Consider the following 19,107-nt stretch of genomic DNA (forward strand, 5'->3'; position numbering starts at 1 on the left):
AGTCACTTATACAAGAATTCGGGCGAGATTTCGCTCCACTCCCTAAAATACAGCTTCTGTGGCGCAAACTGCTTTTCGAGCAAGACAGAATGCAAGAGGGCAGACTTATCGCCTGGTGCTATCTTTATATCTTGACATTATGAACACCGTGTAGGCCTCTTGGCCACCGCCAACATCCTTTATTTGCTTCAGACACTAAACCTGGATTTGTAAACAAAGCCCTTTCAAACCGAGCGGGTGATGCCGCACTTCACCACCATGGTAAGTGAAAAATTCTTACATTGGTGACGTAGGGCACGGACATGATGGAAAACTGGACAGGGTCATGAATGAGCTGCTGGAAGATGACCTCGCAGTAGCCCTGAAGGCTGCATTTCTTGTCTATCGGGCACAAGTCTCCATCTGGCGTTCTCGGGATGAAGAAGATTTTGGCTGAGCAAGCATTCAGCTGTACCTGACAAAAGAATTCGCGCGCACATTTGCCAAGTGATGAGCGCATCTGATACGTCAACAATGCAATGTAAATAAAAGCACTTGCGTTCTGCTTTCTTTTTCTTCGTGTCCTTATTAGCCGTTAATCAATCTTGCAAATCTCAGCAGTTACTGGTTTGGATGGAGGGGATCCCTGGCCAGGGAAATAGCTAAACTAATTTGATTGTTGGGAGGGTTTATCTCTCTTCTACTCATCCCTTACTGCTGAAACGTCATGTTCACTGGCTAAGCCGCATAATAACCTTCATTGAGCTAATTTGCTTCCAGAAACGACTGAACTCGTTCTTCCCAACGCAAAAACATCCATGCACTGTTTTTCTCGCTGTTCTTGTTCTCGACGACCACACTAGGGGCTTGGCAGCTGCACTACCATCATCATTATCATCAGCAGCAGCCTGCATACGCCCACTACTGCTGCTGGTGCTAGAAGAGATGAGAAATGTTATTTTTCACATCTACACAATACAGCTGTATCTGGAGAGCAGATTCAGACGGACGCCCTTTCTCAAAGGATGATGTTCTGCTTCATGTCAGAAGGCTTTTCCCCATGCATGGCCCGCGTCTTCACAAACATAAGCAAGAAAAATATCGAAAGGAACTTATCTTTCATCGCTGCTGCTAAAAATTACTATAAGCACTCAAACTAACTCATTCTCGGAAGCTATCGGAGCACAAATTCTCGCTACATACGTGGCGGCCCCGAGCTCTGACATACGGAAGCTCTTGGAACTCTCGCCACGTCTCTTCAACCGCTGATACAGATGGCGGTGCTTCAAGCGGAGGACTAGTGTTCCCGTATATGCTCTGCAAACACTGCGGAGCTCTAAAGACGTCGCGATACTCTGTCCCTTGTTGCGTTTTATTAAGGGCGTTTAAATTTTTCGCTGCCTCGCGGTCCAAAACATCGAGCGACGGTTGTGACAGTCGAGCAGAATGGCGAGCCCACATCAACAACTACCGCATAAAGTGAGCTACATCCATCCGTATTACATGCAGCTGATTTAAGCAAGGTTTAAGACTTCGCCACACAAACTTTAGGTTCTACAGTGTCAAGTTCTCTATGTTCGTTTACAACGCGAACATCTTTAAAGCAAGTATGTCTGGTCGGATTTGTGACAATGACGGAGTCTCCGGTGCTACTCAAGCAGCGCGAAACTACATCCAATCTTTATAGATTACCTCATTCCTCAACAAAAGAGAACATGACCATATGCTCGGGATCTCTGCCCTGTGTAAATATGCTACTTCACGCCACAGAGAAAAATGAAGATCTACTGCCTGTTAGGTGCTCGGAATTTTAGACCCCTTTCAAGATTTAAATTACCGAGTTGGTCACGGATTGTTTGTCCTTCAATGTCAAACCTTTGTTGAGGAGAGAGTCTCCTTCTATGTATAGTTCTTTTTCTAGCTGCTCTCAATATCTACTTGTAATCAGTTTTATTACAACTTTCTGCCTGTAATCGTGAATCCCTCCCATCTTCGTTTGCCCCATGCAGTATTCATCATGTGGCTCACCATTCCTTCGTGGCAATAAGTGAGGGGGTACCTGCTGTCGTTGCGCCGGCCGTACTCGTCGAACACGCCGTACCTGTAGTGGGCCCACTCGTTCACGAACAAGTGCGCTGCGAATGTGTGAGTGTCTTTCTTAACCGCACTTGTAAGAATAAAATGCTGTTAGCTCCTGTTGTCGGCGCCGCGGTGTACCTTGCCGCCAAAACAGAGGAGCACGCGGAGCCCAACCTAAACGAACACTGGTGAAACTTTCAGTGCACCCATCCCTGGTGCCTACGTGCCACGCTGCCACTGGAGTAGCGCATATGTGTCGACAGCAGCGTAGTAATTACCTATGGGTTGTAAACGTAAGCGCCCGGCGTGAAGAAAACTCTGTCCTGCAGCCCCAAAGCGCTCGCGCAGTCCAGGTGGTTCTTGATGAGCTAGTCGAGCGGCCTTGAATGAAGCGCTAGTGGCCGTCATCACATCAAGCGCTCGCCAGCGACGCGGGTACCCGTGGCGCCAGAGACACGGGTACCCGTGGCGCCAGCGATTAGAACGGTCAGTGATCAGCTCTGCTTAAGCGGGTCGCCATACATAAGAATCCACACACAAAAAAAAAAATGCCCAACGCGTTGTCGCGCGCGAAGGAACGATTAGGAAAGAGTAGCGACTGATGTTGAACGCTCCCCAAGAGACAAACGCGGCTATCAGCACCCATGAACCCTCATATCATACGCTACGATTGCCGTGCAGTACAATTTTTAAGCATGAAATGCTTTGAGCTCCCGTTGTCGGCAGTGTGGTGACGTCACGCCGAGACCGAGAGCCAACATTCGGGCACTGAATTCCTCTCATCCGGGCACTGAAACTAGGGCATCCGGGCAGCGTACGAGATTTAACGAGACTCTGTAAGCCCTCCTACAGGACCGGCCTACAAGCGCACGTAGCTTCGCGCTGAACGGGTGGTGGCGTTCCTCCCTTCCCGTACGGTGCGGTTCGGGTGTCCACCGAGATGACAGAGAATTACTGCGCCATTTCCTTTCCTCAAAAAGCGTTGCATTCAAAGGGCAAGGCATCGCACCGAACGGATGGTGGCGTTCCGTGGACTGCCTGGTAGCGCTACAACAAGGTGTCGCGTTCTACTCCTAAAGCCGAAGCTTAAGCGTCATTAATTAGCAGGTAATTAGTATTTAGTCATTAATCAGTAATTAGTCACAAATTAGTAACTTCTCATTACTTCGCCATCAATTACGTGTGACGTAATCCAGTGGTGGCGTCACCAGTGTCACGTAGGCAAAGTGGCGCGGAAAACGCTTTCCCCTCTACGCACTTTACACAGTTTCGAACGCGCTGCATGTACATTCTTGTCAGGCCTGCGTCTCGTAGTGTCCGCGTACGCTTCGTTTTATGCCCGTAAACATTTCATGCTTACTCTACTCTCGGTTACGGGAGAGGCGAAGTTTTTTTTGTTTGTTAGAGCGCAGCCATTGAGCGCCCATTTGTGGTTTGAGCCCACGTCGCCGTCGAAGATCAAACAGAGCGCTAGGGAAGAGAGGGGAGGGGTGGAACGACAGTACCGCCTCTCTCTGTCATTCACCCGCACCGCTTGAGCGGAGGTAGTGTGGCTAGACTGCGGAAAGGGCGCGCTACACGACATACCCTTAGCTTCACCGAGGAAGGACTCCCGCACCGACTCCGCACCCTCAAGGGTAACAACCTCGTGCTTGCAGTCAGGCAGCTGGGCAGGAATTCAACCACAGTCTTAATACTGTTCAAGAATCCGGAGGTACCGAAGTGTGTTAAACTCTCGTTTACATGGCAAAGGTGCGTACTGGCTGTTTGGTTTATGGGGTTTAACGTCCCAAAGCGACTAAGGCTATGAGAGACGCCGTAGTGGAGGGCTCCGGAAATTTCGACCACCTGGTTTCTTTAACGTGCACTGAAATCGCACAGTACAATACAGAAAAAAAGTACGAGGTGTGCATAGCATGCGTACACTTGGTCCACCGCAATGTTGTCTGCCCGGATGCTGACAACGTCAAGTGTCTAAGATGCGGAGCGGAGCTCCCGGAGTGGGGCCATACCTGGGCAGCGAAGCGCAAATTTCCCGCTGGGCGACAAGGAATGCAGGGAAATCTACAGGGCTACCTATCTGACCGAGAAACGGCAATGCGAGCGAAAAATAGCCTAGCAACTGCAGCAGCAAGACCAGCGGCAGAAAAAATCTGATGCAATAGCCGCAGGCGCTTACAGAGGACGCCCAATGGTCGGAGGGCGGGACTCCCGAGGCCGGGGCGGAAATTACCGAGCTCGGAACCGAAACTTTCGTGCCCTCGTCCAACAGTACGTCGAACAGAAAATTCAGAAACCTTTCTCTATATCCTTGCAGGAAACGGGGAAGGTAGTTGTTAAATTTTCTGGATATGAAGCGTTTGCTAGCGACTGCGGGGACGAATCCCGGCTTACTACATTCGTCAAAAGGAATGGCGGCGATCGCACACGAAATCAGTTCTTGTGACAGTGAGGCGGTTCTCGTCGCAATTTTCACGGGTAGGAAGGAGGAGCCCATTATTTTCCTCCTTAACATTTACAGCAGCCTCAGGCAATGCAAGGTTAGCTTCAGGGCCCACATTCCCAAAGCGATAAAGGCAGCAGCAACCAATCCCCTGTTAATTTTAGGAGGTTTTAATGAAGCCCACCAAGAGTGGGGATAATATAGGCATGACCCCAAGGGAAGGCACCTGTGGGAAGACTTTCTCGAACTGAGCCTCACCCTGCAAATAGACCCGGACTGTCCAACCAGAATGGCCAACAGCGTTAGCTATGATAATACACCGGATCAAACGAGCACCAAAACGTGGAAGAGATTAGCTGAAGAAACACGGACCTCAAGTTTGGGAGGGATCTCTGCGTACTAGGACGCGGAGAGAAACAAGCGTAACTGAATGGGGTATATTGAGGCAAAGAAAGGAAAGCTCCAATGTAGAGGGGAACATTCAGAATATTGAGGAATAGGTGGAGGCCCTCATGCACCACGTTAGAACCGCTACCACGACCGTACCGCAGGATGACGCACCACCGACAGCGAACTCCTGCACATGCGGAAACCTCAACGGAGTATGGAAAAGCGTCTCCGCACACAAAGATGGAACTGAAATTTGAGGCCAAGAATAGCCAGGCATGATAAGGAAATTGAGAATTACGCAATTAAGCTTTCCGAGCAAAGCTGATGCTGTAGGTGTGATTAAATGGAAGGCAACATGAGCCTTTCAAAGACTCGAAGCCTGCTGCGCCATCTCGTCGACCCCGATAGTTCACAAGCACAATCGCGAACTAGGCTAGGCAAAGGCCAGACTCGCGTTCGAGGGGCGGACGCGGAGCTCGTGGCAAAATTAGTGGACACCTACATCGGCGACACGACAACCCTCCTCCTAACGCAATACGCGGGCCCTCCGAACGAGGCTCTCGATGAGCCCATCGCGGAGACGGGGGCCAAGGCCGAAATTTTGGTTTGGGGCTACAAACAAAATATTTAGGAATCTTGACGATATGTCTATAACGGCGCTCGCCGAATACATGCAGAAGGGCTGGAGTAGCGGCAGTTTGCCTCCAAAATAACAAACTGCAAACGTGGTACTAGTACCTAATCCAGCCAACCCGCACAAATAAGAAAATCTCAGACCGATTTCCCTAAGTTCGTGCATAGGAAAGCTTATGTAACGCGTGATTCAGGCCAAACTCACGCACTTCATGCAGCAGAGCGACCTATGGCCGCACGAGATGGTCGCGTTCCGGCCGGGCTTGTGCACGCAGGACGTGATGCTTCGTTTACAACACGTCATTATATATTCCAGATCTAAAGTCGTGAAGGCAATTCCAGGTTTAGATGTAACCAAAGCCTTCGACAATGTTAAGCATGCGGTGATCTTTGCAGGGCTTCAAGAGATAGGCGTCGGCAGGAGGGCGTATATAGTCACATCCAGGATTGCTTTTCAAACACGACGACGCTAAAACTAATATTTCAGGACCAGCAATCCCCACGGTCCACCTGGAAAGTAAGGTTACGCCGCAGGGCTCGGTGCTCGCCCCCTTTCTTTTTAGCGTGGCGATGAGGGGCCTGCGCGCCAACCTCAGGGACATAAAAGGCCTAAAGTTTAGCATATACGCGGATAGCATCAACACCTGGAAGAGCAGTGGCAGTTACGGTAGCATAGAACAGCGCTTTCAGGCGACGGCGGACACTGTAGTGTCCTGCGCGGCCGAAAGGCGCCTTGCGTGTTCCCCGCAAATATCTGAACTCTCAGAAACAATGCGAAAGCGCTCCGCTGCAAGCGCTCCTCAAAAATTGGAAATTAAGGTTGAGGGCAAAACCATGCCCAAAGCTGATCAGATCAGGATCCTCGGACTCTTTTCCAAAAGCATGGATATAACGAAGGAGCTATCAAGAAGCTCAGCGACTATGCTGCGCAAGTAACAACGATCTTCAGGGGGGTCGCTCTCAAGAGTAGCCTCCTGTGCGTAGCCTCCTGAAATTAACGCTGGCGTGTATGATTAGCAGAATATGCTACGCTTTGCCATTCCTCGATACTAAGGTGAACAAGAAAGATGGGATCGACGCACTTATTAGGCGTTGCTCCAAGAGGGCTCTACCCTACCCATCTCCACATCTACAGACCGCCTGGTAATAATGGGAGGGTGGGGGCAGAATAGTTGTACAACTCGCTGAGGTGGCGAGAATCGCCCAGCCCGAACGACCATTTTGATGTGGATCGGCAGAAAATTCGATACGGGTATATCCGACAAGGTCCTCCTACCGCCACAATGTCGTGAAAATATTATAATCTCCCTCCCTCCCGTCCCCCGCAACAAGCACCCAGAACACCGTAGGGATAGGCGGTAGAAGAGGGCGGAGATGCTGGCTAATAGGGCCGGGCAATTTAGGGCGGGAGAGGTAACCAACATGGACACAGCGAGTGCTAGTCGACGGCCGAGGTGCACAAGTCGTTGCAGCCTCCATTAGGAGTAGAAACATGCATACGGCTGAGGAGGTCGTAATAGCGCTCTCTTGCACCAGAACCACGGCTAGTTTGATCCTTAGCGACAAAAACAAAACTGCAATTTCAAGCATCCGAAAGGCCACGGTCTCATCGGAAACGACTCGCATCCTGTACGCAGGCAAAATTGATCGGAAGATCACCTTAGTTTGAGTTGCTGCACACACATCCGTCCCTGATAAAGAGGCCTCCAACGCGTTAGCCCGAGATCTCTACTTCCGGGTAACCGTAGAGCTGCCCCACTGCCAGGGGATGGACAAACGACTGCCAACATACGCGGATACCGTCGAGAAGTACAGGGTAGGAAGTCGTCTAGTGCCATCATCGGATCCAATCTTAGACAACAAAAAGGTCGTCGCCTGGCGACTATTACAGGCGGAAAATTTTGCGCATCCCTTCCGGTTGTTTGGCATCCAGGTAGGCGACAGGAAAGACGATAAATGTAAGACCTGCGGAGCGAGGGGCACCTTCTATCACATAATTTGCGAATGCACCAGATCCCCAGGCGCTGGGGACAGTATTGAAAGTAGAGAAGCCTGGAAGGCCCTACTGTGCAGTGAGGTCCCCGCCGACCTGCAACCAGCTGTCCGCCTGGCGGCTGAAGCCGAGGAAACCAATGTATCTTCGCCATTCTTTAGTCGCGGAGATCCCGCCCACCGTCCCCTGTGCCGGCGTGCCAGGGTTGGAAAGTAGGGAACCACCTACATCGGTAGTTAAAATGTTTTAGTTATCGTTATCATGAATCGCGTGACATAACGTGGTTACCACATGGCTTTTTTACTACCTCTGCTGACAACTTCAAATTTAATGTGATAGTTCAAGATCAAAGTTCAAAGCCAACTGCCAAGGCCAAAGGTCAAGGTCAAAGTACGGGGTTGTAGGCTAATGTCGAAACTCAAAGTTGAAGGTGAAAGGTGAACCATTATGTGGTCAACACGTGCTTAGGTATATCCATACTAAGACTAGCCATGACTTACCTCAAGGTCGTTTCAAGATCATTCGAAGGCTCACTGCGAACTGCGACCCAGCCAAATAGTTTCAAAAAACAAGGGCATCTACCTGGAGGTGTTCTGGGTGTTTGCATCTTTTATTTCAACAGCATATCGCACACCCGCGCAAACTGATTCGCACCCGGGCTATTTCAACATGTTATATATCAGTTACCAGGAGCTCCAAAACAGGCCAGTAATTTTCAGTGCATGAAAACAATTCCCAGTTCTTTGCCATTTTCGGAGCTAAGGCTGGGAAGAACCAGCTCTGGACCTGTTAAGGTTTGAACTGCTTTTTTTTTTAATTGAGCTGCTTGCGCTGCGGTCGTCTAGCCCAACTTCCTCCTTCTTGTCCGGCGCCGCGTGCCATGGCCTGCGAGCCGAGCGCGGCGCGTAGGGCGCTACAGGGCTCCCCCCGTAGAACGGAAGCGACAAGATCCGCCCAGCGGATGTTATTGGGGGAAGGTGCACAGGATGGTGGCGCAGCCGAAGCGAGAGTGAGTGGAGAGCCGACCGGCAGAGGAGGGGCAAGGTAGGCTGGTTTTAGTCGGCTAGCGGCCACGACGTCTTCACGGCCGTTGACGTCTAGCGTGAAGGTCTTCTGCGCATGATGGAGGAGGCGGAACTATGGTGACTAGAAGCTGGGCCATAGCGGAACGGTCCATCGTACGCTGGCGTGAGGGGTGGAGAGACATGGTGAGGGTGGATGAAGACATAGGTGCAGGACGCCAGGCACTTGCTGAAGAACACGGGCAGAGGGTGACGGGCGGCGGGGGTGACAGGAGTAATGTGGCGAAATGTGTTGCGCCGGTCTCGGATGTAGGTGGAAGCGTCTGTGGATTAACTGAGGGGAGGAAGGAAAGAAGAATTCCTCAGGGAGACGCAGGGGATCGCCGTACACTAGCTCAGCAAAAGAGCTGGCGAGTTCAGCCTTCAGTGCTGAGCGAATGCCCAAGAGGACGAGGGGAAGGTGGTCTGACCAGCGTTCCCTTGTCTGATAGTTGGTAAGGGCAGCCTTCAGTTGTCGATGCAGACGTTCCACCATGCCATTGGCCGAAGGGTGGTAGCCGGTCTTATAGGTGTGGCGGACGCCCAGGATATTAGCAAGGGCAGTAAACAGGGTCGACTGAAACTGGCGGCCGCGGTAGGTGGTGACGACAGACGGGCAGCCGAAGCGAGAGACCCAGCCAGCCATGAAGGCCCAAGCCATATTCTGCTAAGGAGCAATGGTCACACCTCATGGACAGCGCGCTGTGCTGTACACATGTTATAAGCAGGCACTCCCACGGCACACATTCTAGACCACTATTCGAAATATTTTACCGTAGGGCACTGTGCGCATTGCAGCACAGTTGCGCTGTCCAGTTGCTCACCGTTGTGCCTCAGGTCGACAAGCGTTGGACTCTAATCGTCTGGGTCGTGCGCCTTTCTTAGAGTCATTTCGCTGCCCGCGCTGGTTCACTGCTTACTGACGTAGAAGGATAGCCCGCTTGCGAGCGAGCTCTCCTCTGCCGCGTGACACTGCTTTTGACGGAGAGGGCTGTACCCCGAATGGCCAAGGTCATCGCGACTAAGCCAGATCAAGCATATTGCGAGCGCCTTTATCCACTCCTCATCGCCGCCGCTGCGGCAACATTTGTTTTTTTTTAATCTGCACGCCTTGTCTCTAAATTCCCAGCTGTCTCGAGGTTGTAGGGAGTGTTACAATAGATCGACGAAGAGGTTACATAGTTACGAAAATAGCGGGGCGCCAATACTCACGCGCAGAACACCCAACCTAGGGAACAGGCGGACTCTGGGTTAGTTGGTGCTCGAGGTTAGTGTTGTGCGCACGCACATCGATCTTCCGCTTTTCCCTGTCCGCGTAAGCGATAGGGTTCCAACATTCTGAAACGCCATGATGTAGCCAACCCACGCACCGGTTCTGAATGCCTCCTTGCTACCTCTACAGCGGCTTATGGTGCGCTCACCTTCTTTTTCCCCTTCAGACTCTCTCCAGATTCTCTCTACTACAGCAGCAGCGGCGTTTTCACCCTTTATTCTTCACCCCTCTCCCTGTCTGCCATCACATTAAAGGAAACCTTAATGACGTCCTATTCGAGTGCCCAGAGGGGCAACCCCCTCATCGCCTCCAATACTCAAACTAAAGTCAGTAGGAGACTGCGCTGCTCAACTCTCAGCCGGAGGTACAACTTCGGATTGTGTGTTGTGCTCTGGAGGTCGCGAGAAGCATGAATTCAAGCCAACCAGCGCAGTCGAGAGAACCCACGCGCTTGTCTAAACATCAACGCTAACCTCTACCCCTTTGTCATATGACAAACGTTTCTTGCTCCTTGTCCTCCTCCCTGTCCCAAGTCCCGGATTCTCCTTGCTGCGCGAACAGACAGGCTTCCACCCGGCTTTCTCGCCAGTAATGGCTGGCGTCGTGAAAGCGAAAATATTGTGCAGGCAATTACTTGATATACCTGGTTTAAGCGAGCTCCTAGCCGTAGAGTTGTTAAGTATAGACAGGAATCCAGGAGTGAGCTGGATGAATTCTCCTGGCTGGCCGCACTGCGTCGGCTGTTTCGTGAACAGCCCGTCGCTCTCCTGCTCCGTGGGCATGTCGACGCGGACGTCGCTCCTGTAGAAGGCGCTCGACGAAAGTGTCCGGGCACTCCTTCTCTTTGGCCACGTCTTCGGAACTTCGATGGTGGCGTGTTTGAAGTACATGCGCCCATTCGTTGCATTGTGCAGGAGTTCGGAGGAGGATTGGAGCAGTACCTGCGAATTTTCATCATCGTTTTCACAATCTGCGCTCATCTCGTCTCAAGAAATTAAAAGTGAAACTGTCCGTGGCTGCTAACCAGAAGGGCTCCTAGTGCCTTTCGCTTTCTAGGGGCGTGGCCAGCACCATGCCTCTGCATAATATTCCTTATCTTTCCTTCGCTGGTGTTTTTTCTACCTAGCTCACTTGTTCCTCAGTTGCCTGGCCTGAAACGCCTGATACCTACACGAGTATTACTGAGTGAAGGGCCGAGGTAATGCAGTTGTCGAACAAGGGTGTAATAATTAAGAACTTCTTGTTGAGCGAGTTGGTTTATACTCTTGTAGGTACGAATTGCGCACAAAAGACACACACAGGAAAAAACACACGAGCTAGACTGAAAGAGCGCAAACTATCAACTGGTGTTTATTGGATTCAGTGCAGCTTTATAGGCAGTGTGCACACGTGCCTACAAAGAGGGTAAGAGAGGATAAGGAGAAAAATCAAATCCTGCGCGAAAAACCATCAGAAACGCTCCAAAAAATTCTTTTCCGCGTTGTACAGTGAAACGGATGTGTCACTCACACAGTTATCACCTCTTGCCTTGATGTGATATGCCTCTAGAAGTTCACGGGAAACTTTGTCATTGCTCCTGCCCAGAATTCTGATACTTTTTAGCAGTGGCTCACAACCGTTGCATGCAATGATGTGAGCAGGCAAATTTGCTCCTTCTCTGTTCCTAGTTGAACGCTGATGCTCCCCTGCGCGTTCATTCACGCAGCGTCCTGTCTGGCCCACATACACGCGACCACACTTGAGCGGAATCAGATACACAACGCCCGTGGCGCATTTTAAATATTGTGCCGCATGCTTTATTTCGCATGCTCTTCGTCGAGCGCCTTCCACGCTGATTCTTGGGCACAACACGGCGAGCTTGCGTGGCGCCGAAAACACCACAGGGACGCCATGCCTATTTGCCACTTTTTTTTTATGTTGTGGGCCACCTTGTATATATACGGGACGACCGTAGTCTTTCTTCGTGGCAATCGCTCTTCGTTGTTGGCGCGGTTTCCTTTTTTTACCTTCCGAAGAAGGTTCTCGGCCACAGCTGAGATGACCTCGCAGGGGAAGCCGGCTGAAAGCAGCCTTTTTATCTGATTATGAAAGCTAGTGTGCATTGCATGCGGGCATGACTTCGTCAGAGAAGATCCCAGGCACGAGCTAACAATGGCTCTCTTTACTATCTTCGTACGGGCTGAGTCATAGGGAAGAAGCCCTTTCTGCGCTCGCGGTGCGTAGTGCCAGCAGACGTGATGCAAACCTAGCCCTAAGTTGAGATCTAAAAATTGCAGCGAACCATGGGTCGGAAGTTCGTACGTAAAACTCAAACCCTTCCCATAGCGTTTAAAAAGAGTTAAAATGCTATCTATTGAATGAGTGGGGGTCAAGGTTTTTTGTTTAGATAAAACAATTAGAAAATCGTCATCATATCTAAAAGCCTTAAGTACACCCTGGTTAGTAAACACATGATTCAGGGATCGGTCAATAGCGGCTAAAAATATATTGCAAAGGTTCGGTGCGACGCAGGATCCAATGCAAATGCCTTGTCGTTGAATGTAGAAGTCATCGTTAAAAGAAATAAAAGTAGCTTGCGAATAAAATTCTAACAAGGAAATGAAGCTCTCTGCTGGCTCACCGGATGAGTTTCGAAAACTCACTTCACCATTCCTTTCGATACACTCTCTGACGGCAACAAACAATTCATCATGAGGCACGGAATAAAACAAATCCTCCACATCTACAGAGAATGCGTAGCCAATAGGAGCGTTGGATTTCAAGAAACTCACAACATCACCGGAGGTTTTTGTGGCGAATGGGTCCTCAACTTGTAACCAACTCAGATGCTTCTGCAAATACTGGCTTATTAGGAACTGCCACGAACCACTCTCACTAACAATTGTTCTGAACGGCACTGAGTCCTTGTGGGTCTTTGCGGTGAAGAAAACCGATAGCGCTCTCTTTCTACAATCAGTTATCGATCTTGCCAGCTTAGTTAAATCAAGATCACTGAACAGAGCCGCAGCCCTGCTCTTGATTCTTGTTGCACTGGGCTTCACGCGTACAAAGTTCTTAGCGATCGCTTGGCCAGCCTTTTCGTTGAAATCATCTTGCCGTAAAACGACGAATCCTCCAGTCCTCCAGACTGGCTTCTCCTTTTTTTCACTTTGGACTGAGCACAAGCATATGTCACAACTGCATTTAGAAAAATCGCATAGCTCGCTCTTAGCGTCGCCGCCGCGGTCACTACACTTCATGCAACAACTGACCACTCCCTGTGCGCTCCTCCTACTCCGCTTAGCATTGCAGCACTCGAAACTCTCCATTGGCTCCTCTATTTTTGACACAATAAACGAAATGACGTAGAGCTACTGCGATCGGGTATAATGGCAATGAAGGTGCAAAGTAAAGTGGGCTGTCATGGAGACGATGCTACGAAGGACTACAGCCACGATGGCGGCTGGCGACTTCGGGTAAACGCTTGCATGGGCAGTAGGCTTTGTCAAATCGGTGCATTGCAAATTGATTCCTTAGAAGTAAATATTCCCGAGCCAACTGTCCATGTTCTTAATAACATTTACCCAACATTACTTTTTAAAGAACAAGCCATGGTCCACCTACACAGAAAGCGTAGGTACGCGGAAATTATGGTTGTGCTTTAATGGTTTCACGTATAGCCGCCGGTAGAATGTAATGGACTGCGCTTCGACGCTCAGACTCTTCTGCAGCATTAAAGAACGGAAATATAAGTCTTAGCTGCTTTTATACGCAAGCCGAAAAGTAAATTTCATTTGAATATGTGTTAACAACCGCTAAATTTCGCTAGGTAATGCGTCAGAAATCTTTGACGTCCAAAGCGGGGCCTTCTTTCTTCTGGGCGAGACTGCACATTGTAAACAAATTCGGTACAGCAAGAACCGCTCTGGTGAAAGCCATGCTGGTTTGGACTTGAGGGGGAATTAGGATTGAGCAATTGCGCTGAGCCATTTCTTCTTCGAAGACGGCATTTTTTTTCCTTACACTGGGACGATAGCAGCTTCCGCATAACCGTGCGTTCACGGGCGCCGTATTCACTCGCAGACTGCTTGATACACAATACAGGTTCACTTCCAAACTTCGGGAACCGGAAACAAAAAAATGTCACAGACAAGCAATGTGACTCGGGGAAGACTATCAGTTAGCATTACGGTTCCCCTCGGACGGTGCCGGATTGCGTGATACAACCCACCAATCACAGTAGATCACGCCTTATGCACCCCCCCCCCCCCCTCCCCTCTCGACTCTGATGGCCGCGGTTTCCCTGTCGGCTGCCATTGTATCGCCTTCCCTTCACATAGCCTGCCACCTCCTCTTTTCTTCCCTCTGTCCATCTTGCCTTCTCCCAACAGGCAGCACACGCTCTCCTCAACGCCGAACATATTTTTCCGTTGATGGAAGCTCTAGTGCTTACGGCTTAAAATATGGCTGTGGCTCAACTTGGTTAAGCCGGGAAATCGCGAAAGCAATACCCATGGCTACGCCCTCGCTCACATGATAGTTGTGCTGTTGTGGTGCTTGTGTGAAACTTGTTGTATGCCTTGGTGCTGCTGTGGTGATCACTTGGCTATTCTATGTACAGCTAGTAGTGAAACTATAATCGCTGCGCTGTGAGGATATACTTGGTTGCTGGTGATGTTAATGCAGACTGTAGAACTGCTGTTCCTGCACTGGCTACAACGGCATGCTTGGCACTCATGGTAAGTATCCTGGTAAATCCAAGTTGAAAGGCGAAAGCCTGAGTGCTGCATTCTGCTACGCGATTGTTCACTGCACATTTTGTCGTCCATTAATTAACTGCCAATTAATGACGCTTAAGCTTCGCCTTTAGGAGTGGAACGCGACAGCGTGTTGTAGCGCTGCCACGGAGTCCAAAGAACGCCACCACCTGTTCGGCGCGGTGCGTTGCCCTTCGAACGCAACGCTTTTTGAGGAAAGGAAATGGTCTCGGTGGGCACCTGAGCCGCACCATACAGGAAGGGAGGAAGTGTGAGTGAAAGAAGAAAGAGAGGCCGCAATGAACAAAATGAAAATTGTATTTGAGGAAAGGAAATTACTCATTAACTGTCTCACATATCTCAGTAGACACTAGTCGAAAATTGTATTTGAGGAAAGGAAGTTGCGCAGTAACTGTCTCACATGTTTCGGTGGACACCCGTCAAATTTCGCGCGCGGTGACGTCACGACAACTTGGGTCATTCTGAAACGCGGACAAATACGCTTTGCTCGTCGGTGAATTGGTGTTTGAGGAAAGGAAATGTATCTGTCTCTCATATCTCGGTGGACACCTAAACCTCGCCGTAACGGGAAGGGAGGAAGATGGGAGTGAACGAAGACACCGTATTCACTAGACGCACCTTTGTTCATTCCAAACCATCGAGCTGGCATGGCGGAGTGGTAGCGTGCTCGACTCGCACTCCGGAGACCGGGGTTCCATTCCCAAGGTCAGCAAATTTCTTACTGGTTTTTATTTATTTATCTGGTCTGACTAGAAAGGTTTGACTAATTGGTTAAGTAGGGAATTAATTAAACTCAGTCAAACTTACTTGGAGCATCACTAAACGATCCCTTTAATTGGTTGCATGGTTAGTAGTCAAAGTACAATTGGCCCCGTTTGAAATTCGCGCACTGTGACGTAACGACCGTTTCGACCAATTGAAAAGCGTGACATTTCTGTCGACAGCTCCTGCTTACAACGATGAGGCATTAAAGGCTTCCGCCTTAAAAGCGCGCTTCGATCGCGGAGGCCACGCCGTGGTGGCACCGCCGCTTGCGACGGCGCGTGTCGGTCGCCCTTCTCTTCGGCGTGACGTCACAAAGCACCTGTTGCGTTCCTAGCGGAGAGTGCAGGCGTTAGGCGCCGGTGGTGGTGGCACCACCGCGCCACGCCAAAGGCTGAAAGTGCACTTTCGCTTTGAAAAACAAAGTTGGAATCTCGTAAAGGCCGACCTAGGGAACCCACGAGTCGACAAAATTAATTTGAACGGCAGAGCGAGTAACAGACAGAAACTGCAACGGCCGCCCTGAGAAATCCTTCCCCATAGCTGGCGTAGTTAAACACCGAATTCGAACTCGACACGTCGTCTTTGGAACGCCTGACAGAACACGCAAGGTGTAAAGATCGGCACGCATCCTCAACTTGTGCGACGTCGCACCTTTAAAGAGAGAATTCGAGCAACTACATCCATATATTGTCCTTGAGAAAAAATGTTTCTAGCTACGTACACATTTTTCCGGCGCAAAAGGTGCGTTTATTTCGAAGAAAATTGTATCCAAACTCGAAACGGGCGCGCAGAGAAGGTCTGGTTTCCCTTGTTTCGAAGGGAGAGCGATGGTATCGTAGCCTACCGGATCCGCACCCAAAGTTCGCTGTTGAGGCATGAATTTTATTTGCGAGATCAGCAGGTGGTGGCAACACCTGTATTTCATTTCTTCTGTAGCTTTAGAAAGCGCTGTTTTCGAGAGAGTGGTCTTCTTGTGATTGGTACGGGGCTCCCCATCCGTAAAGATCGATTTGAATTTGTCTTCGGTGCTTCTTCAATAGCAGTTGCCATTCACAGGCGCATCGTATTATTTGCTCGTTATTAACTTCGCCGCTTTTTCAAGTACGTTGCTTAAGCTTCTACGACTGCAAACGCACGTCCTGCAGGCAATATTTCGACGCCTTCGCGCGTAAAGGCTGTTTCACATGATGCGATTGTAGCCGCAACTCCGCGCGATTTCTGTCGTTTTACGACACACCTTTGTGGCAGACTTTGAACGAGTTAGTCACGCTGCCGCACAGTCGGCGCGACCGTTGCTATCAGCCCAGCCGTCAGCCAGTAGGATTTCAAGAGATACAGGCTGCGCTTAGTTGCGTTATCTCTTGAGCGCCAAAAATACTTAAATGTTTCATCGAACATAAAGATGCGCGACAGCTAAATAGAATTAGTCGAGATTATAACATGAATGTATAATCGGGTGTTTAAAATTTACCTTTGCCAAAGTATTTCTTATCAAAAGCCACACCGACAGAAATCGTTGCATTGTGAAATAACTGCTGCGATTAGCGTTGCAACGACCACGTGACTGGATTGTATTTTATCGTGCGCGTCGCACCATGTGAAACAGCCTTAACACGACCTTAAGCCTTAAGTGTCGGGCGGCCTAATGTCGCGCGCGGCTCAGCGTCCTGGAGAAGTTTCATGCTTACGTACAGACCATGGTCGACGCAACGACGGTGCGGCGTTGCTCAGGGCTTATCTCCGTATCGGCCTTATCTAAAAGTCGTTTTTTTGCAGCTCCCTTGAAAAAGAGTGGAAGCGTGATAACTGGGCGCCGGTGTGGCGGTAGCAACGGTAACACTTTGCGAATGCTCCAGAGCGACGGAATGGCAAGGTTTTGTACAGTTACTTTTCTCCTCCCATTGTTACTTTTCTCCTCCCATTTTCTACATCTGCAGCAAGGTTTGCGCCTTGCTCTGAACTTGATTCGCGTATTAGACGCACCCTACCCCCCTTCCCACAATGCGGAAGTTGACCTCTGGTTGTCCTGTGCTTTACTAGACACAGTAACTCTTTCTTCTGAGTGTATCAGTTAAGAAGTTCTCAGTGCTAAGCTATCTTCAATTATACATCTTTCTTGAATCCTGTCAAATACAGAGAATTTCAGTCCACAATGTCAGCACGTGATAGTAATTATGTGCATCGACTGGAACATGCCCCGTCTATCTACAAGCATCCCCAGTAACTTCAGCTGACATAGCACTACCTTCGACTCACGATGGTCTGAAGTTCGTGGTCCGGACAGCTCGAACTTCAAATACCAAAATTGAGAAACACTGCGTGTGATTCCTTTTCGTTGAGATCATAATGCTGTATTCGTGCATTGGAAGTATTTTAGCGTTTCACCCACTCACTTCTAGGAAACGGCACTGCACATTGCCCTTCTGACTGCACAATAGGAGGTAATAGGAGGTACTTCATAGCCTTCACACGACGCCACTCTGAGAGTGTATTCTGCCTTTTGTTCTTGTAGCGTCCCTTGACACTTATTCTGATCGCTCTTTAGCCCTATGACAAGAACAATGCGCCTTGAAAAAACGCTCCAATATCACAACGGGCGGGAGAGGGTGGGGGAACGCTGCTTACCTTGATGTTGTCAATGATAGACTCGTCCTGAGTAACCCTTTCGCTGATGGATACCAACAGTTCCTTATAGCCTCCATCCGAGGTGTCGATGTCGACCGACGCCGCAGGTCTTAGAAAAAACAGCAGAACGGCCGTAAAAGTGATCATCCCGTTCATTTCGACGTCGCTCTCAGTAGGCCTGGGAAGCAGACAAAAGAAATCATTAAAGGCGGAACAACAACAGTGGTACTGTTGGAACTGTGTCACAGTGTTGTAAGAACAGGGAAAGAGTCCTGAATTCTGGTGTTGTTCTAGACAGGTGTGCATAATGACGTTTTTTTATGCTCCGTTCTTACAGCTTCTTTAAAAAAACGCAATGCCAAAAAAAAGCTGAATAAGCTTTCGCCACAATGTATTCCTCTTGAATGAGAATCGAAGTTTACTTTCCTGAATTTGTGCTCATCGCTTCTGATGTAGCACTTGCAACAAACCTCTGCATAAGACACTACTGACGTAAGTGTGAAAGCCACGAGCGATGTATACTCCTGCCACTCCCAGAATTCCCGGATTCATTGATTGTTTTTCTTATCGTTGTGTTCTCTGTGCATCATTTACGCGTAAGTGATGCGGTTGCATTTTTTTTTTTACCGGGGATTCACGTACCTTTCAGATGCGATTTAAGGTTCTACAGAAGCCGTCAGATGGTCATACTTTAAAATGCGCGCTCCCGGCTTCTATATTAAAGCTGCCTGACGCTACCATGCGTTTTATCAAATTACCGAAGAGCTTCGGAAAAGTTTTTTCCTTAATTTCAGCCACTAGGCATTTTGCAGCCAAATTGACAGGTTTAACAGTACTGCCTATTGCGCGAGTTGGTTGACGTACATCTTGCAAAATTTTTAGCGCGAAAAACACGGGCAGAAAGAGTAGACGACACGAGCCCTGAGTGTTTTGTGTGTTTTTCGCGCGAAAAATTTTCCATGATGTTGACAGGTTTGACAAGATAACGCGAACTTTGTTTAACAATCGCCTCTCGGCACTGTTATCGATTCCTGGGTGCTTGCTGTCATTGATTTCCAACGGTGAGTTGCGTTGTAAATCAATGTTTACTCTAGAAAAAAATCATACTT

At 49.4% G+C, this 19,107-nt stretch overlaps 1 pseudogene across 1 annotated transcript in view; it reads right to left on the reverse strand.

The window, feature by feature from the left end:
- The window catches only part of LOC149336919 (calcium-activated chloride channel regulator 1-like), a 103,680-nt pseudogene extending 85,470 nt beyond the window's left edge, over positions 1-18,210 (reverse strand). Inside the window, exons 1-4 of the transcript XR_016284525.1 lie at positions 17,999-18,210; positions 10,495-10,792; positions 2,008-2,114; positions 281-454 (exon numbers count right to left, since the gene is read on the reverse strand). The product of XR_016284525.1 is annotated as a calcium-activated chloride channel regulator 1-like (transcript). The remainder of the gene's footprint in view (positions 1-280; positions 455-2,007; positions 2,115-10,494; positions 10,793-17,998) is intronic.
- Positions 18,211-19,107: the final 897 nt, after the last annotated feature.

This window comes from Amblyomma mixtum, chromosome 7 (genome assembly GCF_055824585.1).
Source record: "Amblyomma mixtum isolate Tamu chromosome 7, ASM5582458v1, whole genome shotgun sequence".
Classification (NCBI taxonomy): domain Eukaryota; kingdom Metazoa; phylum Arthropoda; class Arachnida; order Ixodida; family Ixodidae; genus Amblyomma; species Amblyomma mixtum.